At 40.4% G+C, this 16,428-nt stretch overlaps 1 long non-coding RNA gene and 1 pseudogene across 1 annotated transcript in view; one reads left to right on the top strand and one right to left on the bottom strand.

The window, feature by feature from the left end:
• Positions 1-16,428, top strand: part of LOC132524171 (uncharacterized) — a 39,294-nt gene that overhangs the window by 5,255 nt on the left and 17,611 nt on the right. The window lies entirely within an intron of this gene.
• On the bottom strand, positions 2,558-3,281 carry LOC132524926 (heterogeneous nuclear ribonucleoprotein A1-like; annotated as a pseudogene).

The raw sequence follows: 16,428 nt of genomic DNA, 5'->3' as shown, positions 1-16,428 counted from the left end.
ATCTGATTTTCTTTTGTAGGTAGCTTGTCTTTTCTGTCTGGTAGCTTTTTTTAAAAAAATATTTATTTATTTATTTAGGCTGTGCTGGGTCTTAGTTGTGGCATGCGGGATCTTTGTAGTTGCAGCATCATAGTTGCAGCATGTGGGCTTCTTAGTTACAGCATGTGGACTTCTTAGTTGTGACATGCAGACTCCTTAGCTGCGGCATGTGGACTCGTAGTTCCGGATTGCGAACTCTTGGTTGCAGCATGCTTTCGGGATCTAGTTCCCCGACCAGGGATCAAACCCTGGCCCCCTGCATTGGGGGCATGAAGTCCTACCACTGGACCACCAGGGACGAACCCTCTCTGGTAGCTTTTAATATCTTCTCTCTTTCTTCTACTCTCTGCACTTTCTCTACAATAGGTTTTAATGTGTGTTTATTTATTTATTTATTTATTTTTGTGGTACACGGGCCTCTCACTGTTGTGGCCTCTCCCGCTGCGGAGCATAGGCTCTGGACACGCAGGCTCAGTGGCCATGGCTCACGGGCCTAGCTGCTCTGCGGCACGTGGGATCTTCCCAGACCGGGGCAAGAACCCATGTCCCCTACATCAGCAGGCGGACTCTCAACCACTGCGCCACCAGGGAAGCCCTTTATTTTGTTTTTACTACTTGGAATTTGTGCTTCTTAAAACTGAAGGTTCATATTGATCATCCATTCTGGAAAATGCACATCTTTCTCTCTAGAATTTCTATTATAAGATATATAATGGACCTTTTCATTCTACGTTCCATGTCTCTTAACTTCTTTCATATTTTCCATTTCTTTATCTCTTGGACAACATTTTGAGTAATTTCCTTAGGTTTATCTTCTGCTTTACTAGTTCTCTCTTTAGCTATATCTATTTTTCTCTTCACCACATTCACTGAATATTTTTTAAAAGACGCAGTTTATCATCATCATGATCAGACTATTATATTTAGCAATCAAAACATGTGAACATCAACAACAAAACCCTACATTAAAGCCGTTTGTTGGAATGCTTTGTACTTTCCACAGAACAAAACTAAAATACTTAAACTCAAAATGGATTAAAGATCTAAAGGTAAGGCCAGACACTATAAAACTCTTAGAGGAAAACATAGGCAGAGCACTCTATGACATACATCACAGCAAGATCCTTTTGGACCCACCTCCTAGAGAAATGGAAATAAAAACAAAAGTAAACAAATGGGACCTAATGAAACTTAAAAGCTTTTGCACAGCAAAGGAAGCCATAAATAAGAAAAAAAGACAACCCTCAGAATGGGAGAAAATATTTGCAAATGAAGCAACTGACAAAGGATTAATCTCCAACATAATACAAGCAGCTCATGCAGCTCAATATCAAAAAAACAAACAACCCAATCCAAAAATGGGCAGAAGACCTAAATAGACATTTCTCCAAAGAAGATATACAGATTGCCAACAAACACATGAGAGAATGCTCAGCATCACTAATCATTAGAGAAATACAAATCCAAACTACAGTTGGTATCACCTCACACTGGTCAAAATGGCCATCATTAAAAAATCTACAAACAGTAAATGCTGGAGAGGGTGTGGAGAAAAGGGAACCCTCTTGCAGTGCTGGTGGGAATGAAAATTGATACAGCCACTATGGAGAACAGTATGGAGGTTCCTTAAAAAACTAAAAATAGAACTACCATACGACCCAGCAATCCCACCTCTGGGCATATACCCTAAGAAAACCATAATTCAAAAAGAGACATGTACCACAATGTTCATTGTAGCTCTATTTACAATAGCCAGGAGATGGAAGCAACCTAAGTGTCCATCATCGGATGAATGGATAAAGAAGATGTGGCACATATATACAATGGAATATTACTCAGCCATAAAAAGAAACGAAATTGAGTTATTTGTAGTGAGGTGGATGGACCTAGAGTGTGTCATACAGAGTGAAGTAAGTCAGAAAGAGAAAAACAAATACCGTATGCTAACACATATATATGGAATCTAAGGGAAAAAAAAAAGGTCATGAAGCACCTAGGGGTAAGATGGGAATAAAGACACAGACCTAGTAGAGAATGGACTTGAGGATATGGGGAGGGGGAAGGGTAAGCTGTGACAAAGTGAGATAGTGGCATGGATATATATACACTACCAAACGTAAAATAGATAGCTAGTGGGAAGCAGCTGCATGGCATAGGGAGATCAGCTCAGTGTTTTGTGACCACCTTAGAGGGGTGGGATAGGGAGGGTGGGAGGGAGGCGCAAGAGGGAGGGGATATGGAGCTATTTGTATACATATAACTGATTCACTTTGTTATACAGCAGAAACTAACACAACATTGTAAAGCAATTATACTCCAATAAAGATGTTTTAAAAAAACAACTAAAATACTTGTTATACAGTTAGTCACAAATACAGACCCTCTTTTTTTTCTTTTTTTCCTTGTAGCAGTTAGGGTCTGCCACTATGATTGGCTGAGTTTACACACCTGTTGTAACCTATAGCTTTTTGTCCCTTCTCTGGCTTTCCTTTTCTGCTAAGGTTTTTTTTTTTTTTTCTTAACTGTAATTAAAATCTTCTACACTTCCATAACTACCTGTGTTGCTGGAAGACCCATAACCGTATTAGTTTTGTGGTTTGGCAAAGTATTGGCCTTCACCACCATAAGGACCAGAACTTCTGCCTCCAAAGTTTCCTTCCTTTATGGGTCCAGAATTTGAAGATTGATTGTTGTAACTGTCAAAGTCATTGTAGCTTCCATCATTTCCAAAACTACTTGCATTCTTACCAAATCCACTATTGCAGTCAAATTCATCACCAACATGCCTGCCAGCAAAGCTATCACAACACTGAAGTTTCCTCCATGACCAAAGTTGCCATTCCCTCTAAAACAACCTCCTGCCAAAACTTTTAGAAGCATTTTGAATTGAATGAGGCACTATCCATCTCTTGCTTATCCAGGGCTCTCCTTACTTCACAGTTATGGTTATTCACAAGATGGCATTTCTGAATGACAGTCTTATCCATGGAGTTATGGTCATCTAAAGTTATAAAAGCAAAGGCTCTCTTCTTGTCACTTCCCTAGACTGTAATGATTTCAGTCATTTCATTCTTCCTATACTGCTCAGATTAATCTCCTACACGATATTCTTCAATGCTGTTTTCATTGCTACTGACAAAGCTCTTTTTCATAGGTAAGTGGGCACCTAGTCTTTGAAAACCTTCTCTGGAAACAGCCTTCTTTGGTTCACAGCTCTTCCATCCACCTGTGTGGCCTTGCATTCATGATGCATCTGCTTGCACCACAGTGGCACATGTCAAAACCCAAAGCTTATGAAGTGCTTGGTGTTTGAATCTTCCATTACCACACAGTCTGTGGGTGTTCCCCATGGCTCCTCAGTCTCTCACAGTTGTTTTTTTTTTTAAGTTCAAACCTTTAACAAAGGGCTTACGTGGCTCTTTGGGCTCTTTGGGAGACTGAATTAGACCTGATGGCAGTAGAAGGAAGCCTTTAACAATACTCCCTCAGCTGTGGCCACAGGTAGAAAATCACTTAGTTTGTTATATCAGTGATTATATTTTAAATTTCTAGATGTTCTTTTTAATTCTTTTCAATTATCTTTTAACTAAATCTTTTTCCTTTAAGTATTATTATTTTATTATTATTCATTTTGTATTTTCTTTTATCATCCTTAAACAGATTTGTTTTGTAGTCTGTGTATAATAATTTTATTATCTAATATTCTTGAGTATCTAAGTCTGTGGTTTGTTTTTTCTGTTACTCTCAATCTTGTAGTCTTATTCTGTGGCATGTTTTGTAGTTTTAGATTATAAACTCAGGTTTGGTGAAGTTTTACCTAGGAGAATCCTCTACAAGCCTGGTTGAAAGTGTGACCCGCTGAAAGGTTTTGTTCTTGCATCTGCTGGGCACCTCAATCTAGAATTTTTTTTAGGTTAATTTCTTGGGTAGGCAATTCCTGGAACAAGTTATGTAAATTCTAACTTCAAACTAAGATGAGGAGAGACTGGTAGTTGTAAATGGTCAGAGCTATAAATTTAATTAATTCATTAACTAATTTATATTTCCCTACCCTAATCTCATTTCATAGCGAACAAAGTTCGCAGTTGACTCCTTGTGCCTAGTGGTCAGGTTTTTCCTTTACTGATTGTATAGCCCTTTTTGAAGGTTCTGACTTTACATGGGAAAGGATTGGATGTTGTGTCCTAATTCCAATTCCTCACTTCAAGAAGACTCCAAACCTTGTTTCCTGCACTGACATGGCCAATCTTCTAGAGGCAGAGATTAGTAGACTTCCACTCGGGCACCAGAACTTGAGTTTTCAGTTTGCTCTTTATTTTTGGGCTTTGGAGCTTTCCTGTATTTGAGTGTCGGGGTGGGAAGAATTCACTTACACATTTCGAAGGACGCTTATTTTACCTTCTGTTGAATTTCTAGACATTTTGCAGCAAAAGGCTTCTTTGGGGGATATTTTGTCTGCTATATTACCAGAAAGAGAATTCTGATTTATATCATCTGCCTTTTCAATGCTGTTTCCCCAACACTGGGGAAAATACCATTTGATAGATGGTAAATTATGCCAGATTTTGTTGAATAATAATTGTTGACTTAAGGAATAAAGCTCAATAATATTCATTTGTTATTTACTTATTTTTTAACATCTTTGTTGGACTATAATTGCTTTACAATGTTGTATTAGTTTCTGCTGTATAACAAAGTGAATCAGTTATATGTATACATATGTCCCCATATCCCCTCCCTCTTGTGCCTCCCTCCCACCCTCCCTATCCCACCCTTCTAGGTGGTCACAAAGCACTGAGCTGATCTCCCTGTGCCATGCAGCTGCTTCCCACTAGCTATCTATTTTACATTTGGTAGTGTATATATGTCAGTGCTATGCTTTCACTTCGTCCGAGCTTACACTTCCCCTGCCCTGTGTCCTCAAGTCCATTCTCTACCTCTGCGTCTTTATTCCTGTCCTGCTTCTAGGTTCATCAGAACCTTTTTTTTTTCTTTTTTTAGATTCCATATATATGTTAGCATATGGTATTTGTTTTTCTCTTTCTGACTTACTTCACTCTGTATGACAGACTCTAGGTCCATCCACCTCACTACAAATAACTCAATTTCATTTCTTTTTATGGCTGAGTAATATTCCTTGTATATATGTGCCACATCTTCTTTATCCATTCATCTGTCGATGAACACTTAGGTCGCTTCCATGTCCTGGCTGTTGTAAATAGAGCTACAATGAACATTGTGGTAAATGTCTCTTTTTGAATTATGGTTTTCTCGGGGTATATGCCCAGTAGTGGGATTGCTGGATCATATAGTAGTTCTATTTTTAGTTTTTTAAGGAACTTCCATACTGTTCTCCATAGTGGCTGTATCAATTTTCATTCCCACCAGCAGTGCAAGAGGGTTCCCTTTTCTCCACACCCTCTCCAGCATTTACTGTTTGCAGGTTTTTTGATGATGGCCATTCTGAACAGTGTGAAGTGATACCTCATGGTGGTGTTGATTTGCATTTCTCTAATGATTAGTGATGTTGAGCGCTCTTTCATATGTTTGCTGGCCATCTGTATACCTTCTTTGGAGAAATGTCTATTTAGCTTTTCTGCCCATTTTTGGATTGGGTTGTTTTTTTGATATTGAGCTGCATGAGCTGCTTGTAAATTTTGGAGATTAATCCTTTGTCAGTTGCTTCATTTGCAAATATTTTCTCCCGTTCTGAGTGTTGTCTTTTCATCTTGTTAAGGTTTCCTTTGCTGTGCAAAAGCTTTTAAGTTTCATTAGGTCCCATTTGTTTAGTTTTTTTTTTAAATTTCCATTTCTCTAGGAGATGGGTCCAAAAGGATCTTGCTGTGACGTATGTCATAGAGTGTTCTGCCTCTGTTTTCCTCTAAGAGTTTTATAGTGTCTGGCCTTACATTTAGGTCTTTAATCCATTTTGAGTTTATTTTTGTGTATGGTGTTAGAGAGTATTCTAATTTCATTCTTTTCCATGTAGCGGTCCAGTTGTCCCAGCACCATTTATTGAAGAGGCTGTCTCTTCTCCATTGTATATTCTTGCCACCTTTAGCACAGATATGTTGACCATATATGCATGGGTTTATCTCTGGGCTTTCTGTCCTGTTCCATTGATCTATATTTCAGGGTTTTTTTTTTTGCCAGTACCATACTATCTTGATTACTGTAGCTTTGTAATATAGTCTGAGTCAGGGAGCCTGATTCCTCCAGCTCCGTTTTTCATTCTCAAGATTGCATTGACTATTCAGGGTCTTTTTTGTTTCCATACAAACTGTGAAATTTTTTGTTCTAGTTCTCTGAAAAATGCCATTAGTAGTTTGATAGGGCTTGCATTGAATCTGTAAATTGCTTTGGGTAGTAGAGTCATTTTCACAATGTTGATTCTTCCAGTCCAAGAACATGGTATATCTCTCCATCTGTTTTTATCGTCTTTAATTGCACTCATCAGTGTCTTATAGTTTACTGCATACAGAACTTTTATCTCCTTAGGTAGGTTTATTCCTAGGTATTTTATTCTTTTTGCTGCAGTGGTTAATGGGAGTGTTTCCTTAATTTGTCTTTCAGACTTTTCATCATTAGTGTATAGGAATGCAAGAGATTTCTATGCATTAATTTTGTATCCTGAAACTTTAACAGATTCATTGATTAGTAGTTTTCTGGTAACATTTTTAGGATTCTCTATGTATAGTTTCATGTCATCTGCAAACAGTGACAGCTTTACTTCCTCTTCTCTGATTTAGATTCCTTTTATTTCTTTTTCTTCTCTGATTGCTGTGGCTAAAACTTCCAAAACTATGTTGAATAATAGCTGTGAGAGTGGGCAACCTTGTCTTGTTCCTGATCTTAGAGGAAATGGTTTCAGTTTTTCACCATTGAGAACGATGTTGGCTGTGGGTTTGTCATATATGGCCTTTATTATGTTGAGGTAGGTTCCTTCTCTGCCTACTTTCTGGAGATTTTTTAATCATAAATGGGTGTTGAATTTTGTTGAGAGCTTTTTCTGCATCTATTGAGATTATCATATGGTTTTTATCCTTCAATTTTTTAATATGGTGTATCACATTGATTGATTTGCATATATTGAAGAATCTTTGCATTCCTGGGATAAACCCCACTTGATCATGGTGTATGATCTTTTTATTGTGCTGTTGGATTCTGTTTGCTAGTATTTTGTTGAGGATTTTTACGTCTATGTTCCTCAGTGATATTGGCCTGTAGCTTTCTTTTTTGTGACATCTTTGTCTGGTTTTGGTGATTGTGGCCTCATAGAATGAGATTAGGAGTGTTCCTCCCTCTGCTATATTTTGGAAGAGTTTGAGAAGGGTAGGTGTTAGCTCTTCTCTAAATGTTTGATAGAACTCACCTCTGAAGTCATCTGCTCCTGGGCTTTTGTTTGTTGGAAGATTTTTAATCACAGTTTCAATTTCAGTGCTTGTGATTCATCTGTTCATATTTTCTATTTCTTCCTGGTTCAGTACTGGAAGATTATGCTTTTCTGAGAATTTGTCCATTTCTTCCAGGTTGTTCATTTTATTGGCTAGTAGTTTATTGCTAGTAGTAATCTCTCATGATCCTGTTTATTTCTGCAGTGGCAGTTGTTACTTCTCCTTTTTCATTTCTAAACCTGTTGATTTGAGTCTTCTCCCTTTTTTTCTTGGTGAGTCTGGCCAATGGTTTATCAACTCTGTTTACCTTCTCAAAGGACCAGCTTTTAGTTTTATGGATCTTTGCTATTGTTTACTTCATTTCTTTTTTATTTATTTCTGATCTGATCTTTATGATTTCTTTCCTTCTGCTGACTTTGCATGTGTTTTTGTTCCTTCTCTAATTGCTTTAGTTGTAAGGTTCAGTTGTTTATTTGAGATTTTTCTTGTTTCTTGAGGTAGGATTGTCTTGCTGTAAACTTTCCTCTTAGAACTGCTCTTGATAGGTTTTGGGCCATTGTCATTTGTTTCTAGGTGTTTTTGATTTCCTCTTTGATTTCTTCAGTGATCTCTTGGTTATTTTGTAGCGTATTGTTTAGCCCTCATGTGTTTGTATTTTTTACAGAGTTTTTTCCTGTAGTTCATATCTAGTCTCATAGTGTTGTGGTTGTAAAAGATACTTGATACAATTTCAATTTTCTTAAATTTACTGAGGCTTGATTTGTGACCCAAGATATGATCTATCTTGGAGAATGCTCCATGAGCACTTGAGAAGAAAATGTATTCTGTTGTTTTTGGATGGAATGTCCTATAAATATCAGTTAAGTCCATCTTGTCTAATGTGTCATTTTAAACTTCTGTTTTCTTATTTATTTTCATTTTGGGTGATCTGTCCATTGATGTAAGTGGGGTGTTAAAGCCCCCTACTATGACTGTGTTACTGTTGATTTCCCCTTTCATGGCTGTTAGCATTTGCCTTATGTATTGTGTTGCTCCTATGTTGGGTGCATAAATATTTACAATTGTTATGTCTTCTTGGATTGATCCCTTGATCATTATGTAGTGTGCTTGTCTCTTATAATATTCTTTAAAGTCTATTTTGTCTGATATGAGAATTGCTACTCCAGCTTTCTTTTGATTTCCATTTGCATGGGATATCTTTTTCCATCCCCTCACTTTCAGTCTGTATGTGTCCCTAGGTCTGAAGTCGGTCTCTTGTAGACAGCATATATATGGGTCTTGTTTTTGTATCCATTCAGCCAGTCTATATCTTTTGGTTGGAGCATTTAATCCATTTACATTTAAGGTAATTATTGATATGTATGTTACTATTACCATTTTCTTAATTCTTTTGTGTTTGTTATTGTAGGTCTTTTCCTTCTCTTGTGTTTCCTGCCTAGAGAAGTTCCTTTAGCATTTGTTGTAAGGCTGGTTTGGTGGTGCTGAATTCTCTTAGCTTTTGCTTGTCTGTAGAGGTTTTAGTTTCTCTGTTGATGAGTGAGATCCTTGCTAGGTAGAGTAACATTGGTTGTACGTCTTTCCCTTTCATCACTTTAAATATGTCCTGCCACTCCTTTCTGGCTTGCGGAGTTTCTGCTGAAAGATCTGCTGTTAACCTTATGGGGATTCCCTTGTATGTTATTTGTTCCTTTTCCCTTGCTGCTTTTACTATTTTTTCTTCGTATTTAATTTTTGATAGTTTGATTAATATGTGTCTTGGCATGTTTCTCCCTGGATTTATCCTGTATGGGACTCTCTGCGCTTCCTGGACTTGATTGACTATTTCCTTTCCCATGTTAGGGAAGTTTTCAACTATAATCTCTTCAAATATTTTCTCAGACCCTTTCTTTTTCTCTTCTTCTTCTGGGACCCCCTCTTATTCGAATGTTGATGTGTTTAATGTTGTCCCAGAGGTCTCTGAGACTGTCCTCAATTCTTTCCATTCTTTTTTCTTTATTCTGCTCTGTGGTAGTTACTTCCACTATTTTATCTTCCAGGTCACTTACCCATTCTTCTGCCTCAGTTATTCTGCTATTGATTCCTTCTAGAGAATTTTTAATTTCATTTATGGTGTTGTTCATTTATTGCATTTGTTTGCTCTTTAGTTCTTCTAGGTCCTTGTTAAATGTTTCTTGCATTCTCTGTATTCAATTTCCAAGATTTTGGATCATCTTTACTATCATTATTCTGAATTCTTTTTCAGGTAGACTGCCTATTTCCTCTTCATTTGTTTGGTCTGGTGGGGTTTTACCTTGCTTCTTCATCTGCTGCATACTTCTCTGTCTTCTCATTTTGTTTAACTTACTGTGTTTGGGCTCTCCTTTTCACGGGCTGCTTGTTTGTAGTTCCTGTTGTTTTTGATGTCTGCCCCCAGTGGGTGAGGTTGGTTCAGTGGCTTGTGTAGGCTTCCTGGTGGAAGGGACTGGTGCCTGTGTTCTGGTGCGCAGGCCCGTGTCCGGTGCTGTGTTTTGGGGTGTCTTTGTCTTAGTATGATTTCAGGCAGCCTCTCTGCTAATGGGCGGAGTTGTGTTCCTGTCTTGCTAGTTGTTTGGCATGGGGCATCCAGCATTGGAGCTTGCTGGCCATTTGGTGGAGCTGCATCTCAGTGTTGAGATGGAAATCTCTGGGAGAGCTCTCACTGATTGACATTACGAAGGGCCAGGAAGTCTCTGGTGGTCCAATGTCCTGGACACGGCTCTCCCACCTTGGAGGCTCAGGCCTGACACCCAGCCAGAGCACCAATACCCTGTCAGCCACATGGCTCAGAAGAAAAGGAAGAGAAAAAAAGAAAAGAAAGAATGAAATAAAATAATAATAAAACATAATAAAATTAAAAATAATAAAATTAAAATAATAGAATTTAAAAATAAAAAAAAGGAAAAGAGCAACCAAACCAATAAACAAATCCACCAATGATAGCAAGCACTAAAAACTAAACTAAGATAAACATAAAAATCAGAAACCAATCAGTTGCAGACAGCAAAGCCCAAGTCTGTAGTTGCTCCCAAAGTCCACCGCCTCAATTTTGGGAACATTTGTTGTCTCTTCAGGTATTCCACAGATGCAGGGTACCTCAGGTTGTTTGTGGGGATTTAATCCGCTGCTCCTGAGCTTGCTAGGAGAGATTTCCCTTTCTTTTCTTTGTTTGCACAGCTCCTGGGGCTCTTTTGGCCCCACCTCTGCATGTAGGTTGCCCTCAGGCATCTTTTCCGTGCCCAGACAGGAGGGTGTTAAAGCAGAGGTTGATTAGGGCTATTTTGCTCTCTCAGGCCAGGAAGAGGGAGGGGTACAGTAGTCATAACTGGAATGCAGGGCGAGCCTGTGGTGGCAAAAGCCAGCATGACATTGCAACAGCCTGAGTAGCGCTGTGTATTCTCCCAGGGAAGTTGTCCCTGGATCTCGTGACCCTGGCAGTGACATGCTGCACAAGCTCCCAGGAAGGGGGGTGTGGGTAGTGACCTGTGCTTGCACACAGGCTTCTTGGTGGCAGCGGCAGCAGTGTTAGCGTTTCATGCTCGTCTCTGGGGTCCAAGCTGATAGCCATGGCTTGCGCCTCTCTCTGGAGCTTGCTTAGGTGGTGCTCTGCCTTCTGTGGGCACATGGGGGAAGGAATCCCCTCTCCTCACACACCCCGAAACAATGGTCTCTTGCCTCTTAGGCAGTTCCAGAATTTTTCCCGGACTCCCTCCCAGCTAGGTGTGGCACACTTGCCCCCTTCAGGCTGTGTTCACGCAGCCAACCCCAGTCCTCTCCCTGGGATCTGACCTCCAAGGCCTGAGCCTCAGCTCCCAGTCCCCACCTGCCCCCGTGGGTGAGCAGACAAGCCTCCCAGGCTGGTGAGTGCTGGTCGGCACCGATGCTCTGTGCGGGAATCTCTCCGCTTTGCCCTCTGCACCCCTGTTGCTGTGCTTTCCTCCTTGGCTCTGAAGCTTTCCCCCCTGGCTCACCCCCCCCCACCCCGTCTCCACCAGTGCAGGGGCTTCCTGGTGTGTGGAAACTTTTCCTCCTTCACAGCTCCTCCCACAGATGCAGGTCCCGTCCCTGTTCTTTTGTCTCTGTTTTTTCTTTTTTCTTTTGCCCTACCCTGGTATGTGGGGATTTTCTTGCCTTTTGGGAAGTCTGAGGTCTTCTGGCAGCATTCAGTAGGTGTTCTGTAGGAGTTGTTCCACATGTAGATGTATTTTTGATGTATTTGTGGGGTGGAAGGTGATCTCCATGTCTTACTCCTCCACCATCTTGAAGGTCCCCCCAGTTCATGCATTTTAAAAGAAAAGTTCCTAACGTAGTTTCTTCATCCCCAGGCAGCATTGGTAAGGGTGAGAATTTTAAGCCCCATTCTGGAACAATGAAAGAAAAATGACATTTCGGGGTGAGTTGTTCCCCTCATGGTTGTCTATATAATCTACCTAGGGATCTGATTCTGCTATAGTTGTACAAGGAAAAATGCTTACATGTCCAAGAAATATGAAAATTGCTTTTGGACATCATTTCATTTATTGCTCCAAAAGAATGAATCACATTCTAGGCAGGATTACATTCCCCAGATTTTATTTACTTATTTATTTTAAGGACCGCCTTCTCCATGATCTCACATTGCTTAGCAGTTTTCTCACAAATTAAAATGCATATCTGGGGGCAGGTTTTTTTTTTCATCATGAATAAACATGAGTGTAAATCTATTCCATACGCTTTTAGAATAATTGTAATAAAAATTCTCCACCCTCTCCCCTAGCCCATTGCTTAACATTCTATCTAGACAAAGATTCTCTCTTGCTCTCCTACACTCCTCATATATTCATGTAAGGACTTATCCTTGGTTCCTTTACATTCTAAAGAGAATTTCCTTTTGCTGATTTGGCCACCATCAGAAGCAATCCCAACCACAAGGCTCGACTAAATGAGTCGTAGATTAGAAATCAATTGGAGGTCAGTGCCAACAATATGTACTGCTCCAGCCCTGCTGGACTGTTTCTAGACCGGAAGGTACAGCAGAGATCACCTGTTGCTCCTAGAAACATTATAATCTAGGATAATAATCTAGGATTATACAAATCTTCCCAGTTTGCTTTATGGAGAGAAAGACCATCCATACTTCATGTTAAACAAGATAAAATATTATTATTGCTAATAGATGCTAATATCATATTTATAAGCACTTTGTGCCTTCAAAATATTTTGAAATACATTCTTACATTTGAATACAATTCTGAATTTTTTTTTCTTGGGCAATGTTGTTAAGAAAATTTTAACTGTCTCCCTTCTTTAGGGTAAAAGGGCAAGACTATTATGAAAAATATTTTTAAAAACTATTGACATGTTACTCAACTTGAGTAATCACTTATTAGATAGGAATTTGGCAAATACTCTTTTTTAATATAAATTTATTTATTTATGTATTTTTGGCTGCATTGGGTCTTTGTTGCTGCGTGCGGACTTTCTCTAGTTGTGGAGAGTGGAGGCTACTCTTCATTGCGGTGCGTGGCTTATGGTGGTGGCTTCTCTTGTTGCAGAGTGCAGGCTCAGGTACGCAGGCTTCAGTAGTTGTGGCACGCAGGCTCAGTAGTTGTGACTCGTGAGCTCTAGAATGCAGGCTCAGTAGCTGTGGCGCACAGGCTTAGTTGCTCCATGGCATGTGGGATCTTCCCGGACCAGGGCTTGAACCCATGTCCCCTGCATTGGCAGGCAGATTCTTAACCACTGCGCCACCAGGGAAGCCCGGAAAATACTCTTGAATAAATCATAATTCATACAATGTTGGAATTGATACATAATATTTCTGAACCCTCTTCAGTTGTGGAGTCAATCTCCATATGACAGAGTAAATAGACTTCTTATGACCAGAAATCTTAGATTTTCTAGAAGAATCTCAAAACCACTTTATTTTAAATATAAGTGCCCTGTTAAATGTACAAGTACAAGTCACTTTCTGGCAGAGCTCTTTTACATGTGACTGTACATATGATTTGCTGTCTGGATTGCACATAAATGAAGTCAGAAGTCCTTTGGCAGTCCACACGTCTGCTGGAAAATATGGTCATGGAACCAACTAAGCAGTTTTCACTAGCCCATTGGACAGAATACTTCTCCTTGAGTTTTTTTTTTTTTTTTTTTTTTGCTGTACGCGGGTCTCTCACTGTTGCGGCGTCTCCCATTGCGGAGCACAGGCTCCGGACGTGCAGGCTCAGCGACCATGGCTCACGGGCCCAGCTGCTCCGCGGCATGTGGGATCTTCCCGGACCAGGGCACGAACCCATGTCCCCTGCATCGGCAGGCGGACTCTCAACCACTGTGCCACCAGGGAAGCCCTTCTCCTTGAGTTTTAATCAGAGGGAGCTCTGGTGTACTGGAGAGATCACTGGAGTGAGACTTAGAAAACAAATATTTGAGTCCAGGCTCTCCCTCCTATAAGCCCTTTTATGATCTTGGGCAAATTACTAAATTTCTCTGAAACTTACCTCATCTAAAAAAAGAGGATAATCATATCTATATCTAAGGGTGGTCCTAAGGACTAGATCTAACCCTGCATGTGAAAGTGCTTGTAAAATAAAAAGTAAACTACACACATCCCGTGTAGCCTCCCAGAAGGGTCTGGGAAAGGGCATGTCTGTCTTAGTTACTGCTGCATTTCCAGCATGGAGCACAGCAGTTGACTCACAGGAGATGCTCAGTACACACTGATGGAATGAAAAATAACTGTTCTTGCCTGAAGATGATTCAGAGTGTCTTGCTTACATCACAGTCCAAGCCATGAAATTTCTTTTGTTTTCCCATGAATAAAATGCAGAGGTGGGAATAAATTATGTGCGTCGTTCCTTCCAAATGTGACATTCTGTGATTCCATGAATCCTGGAGGGATTCTCACTGCTCTCTTGAAGTCCCATCTCCATATGACAGAACAACATAATTTTCAGAAACTGTTTAATTATATGTCTATAATATCCAAACCAGAGGGATCCTCTTGAGCCAATCAGTCAGTTCAGAAAAAATAAAGGAAAATCACCAGTGAATGAATGGTTAATAGCCAGAGACATACAGTGTTACTAAACACTGTAGAGGAGGACAGTTTCTCATCTGTGAATCATGATTCTAATAAAATCTCCAAGGACTGGTGTAGATACTTTAAAAAATACAAGTGCTTATTATTTCGCGAGAGTTGTTGAGAAGATAAGGCATTGTTTATAGTTATAACAATATATAAGAAAATTAAACCCCTACTCCTTTCTTCTTCTAGTCATACTCTTAGGCTGGGAATATTTGTCTTGATTAAGCACAGCTCCACAATGACAACTCAGAGTTCAAGGCCTTTCATGAAGTCTTCATTACTATTGGAGAATAATGATCAAGGGGCAGATACCAATTTATGTGGGCGGGTAGGCATTTGGAGACTCCAGTTCAGATTTCATTTTCTGTATTTCCTGCTATTTGTTCGGCTGGTGTGCAACCTCCACCTGCAGCATGAAGCCCCTGAACATTTACAGATGGGTTTGCCAAACTCCCTAGCCTCTGCCCAAGTAAGCAGTGTGAGCAAGCTGGCTGAGTGGATGCTGGATGCATCTTCATCATTGAAGTATTTGAATTGGGTTTACAGGCAGTAATGTGATTCCTCTCATGTGTGGAACTTAGGAAAGCCGGCAATGCTATTAAGATAGGATTGCGTGCACTACCTGGGGAAATCCAGAGCCTGTGATTCAGTTACAGGGGCTTTCACAGGGTTAGTCAGTACTCGGAAATGACAAAATCAAGTTGAGTCCAAAAACAATCTAAATGGTAAATTGGTCTGGTTGATCAGATTTTACTCATGCTGTATTATCTAGAACTGGATCATAGGATGAAGGAACAGATGAAGAGTTCTTTTGTTCATCCAAGTGGTTCTCATCTGCTCTTTATACTTCTTTGGGTAGCCTAAACAGAAATCCAGTTTGGCCCATGAAAAATTGTCAAGTGAAAGAAGACAGGCTTTCTGTTTCCTTCCTTTAGCCAGTTGTCATCTGCCCCAAGTTCTCCAGCCCACTGAGGTGACCCTTCATTTTGTCTATCACCCAGCGTCTTTCTTCCTCCACTCTACCCCACCTTGCATCCAGCACACGCTGGCCCTTTCCCATCTTCGTTGGCACATGTTGGACAACTCTCTGAATTCCTTCACTCCACTAAAATACCACCCACATGAGTCTAGGCAGTGTGTGTGTGTGTGTGTGTGTGTGTGTGTGTGTGTGTGTGTGTGTGCGTGCAGTGAGCAACCTGTAGCTGGTAACCCACCCAGGCTCTCCACTGGAAAGTCTCGCCATATCTGCTTGAAACTCAGACTTTCTCCATTTTGCAGTGACCCCTCTTGACTATTACCCCTCTTCTGTCCTGAAAAACTCAAAATCACTCAACTATTTTAGGCAGAGCTAGAACGTTCTCACTCCTCCAGCTCCAGGCCATATCTTGGGCTTTTTGTCCCTGAGGGTTGTGAAACTGAGGAGTTCCTAAGAAGAATTCAGCCTCCAACTTCTGAAAACACACTGCCATTTTACTAAGAGGACTTGAAGTGTTAGATCTTTGGTTCTCACCCGGGAGCGGTTTCACTATCACCCGTCGCTCCCACCACCCCACCTGGGACATCTGGCAATGTTTGGAGACACTTCTGGTTGTCACACTAGGGAGCACGGTCCTGGCATCCAGTGATTAGAGACGAGGGTTGCTTCTAAAGATCCTACCATGTGCAGGACAGCCCTGTCACACAAAAGCTTAGATAAAAAGGGAATTGCATTGACAGTGTCTGGGCAAAGAATATTTCGGGGAAATGCCCTTTGAAAAACACACACAGACACATGTGTTGTGTCACCACCTCTTCTTCAAATCGTGCAAGTGGAGGAGTTTCTAGGAATGAATCCTAGAGGGGCCAGGAGCAGCCTGACTAGGGGGCTGGTCACCTTGGGGTGCTTGACGTACAGTCAGCACCTTGTTTAGTCAG

The sequence above is a fragment of the Lagenorhynchus albirostris genome, chromosome 8, assembly GCF_949774975.1.
Source record: "Lagenorhynchus albirostris chromosome 8, mLagAlb1.1, whole genome shotgun sequence".
NCBI classification, from domain to species: Eukaryota; Metazoa; Chordata; class Mammalia; order Artiodactyla; family Delphinidae; genus Lagenorhynchus; species Lagenorhynchus albirostris.
Note: the sequence above shows the minus strand (reverse complement) of the source record. Positions and strands in the feature narration are given on the sequence as shown.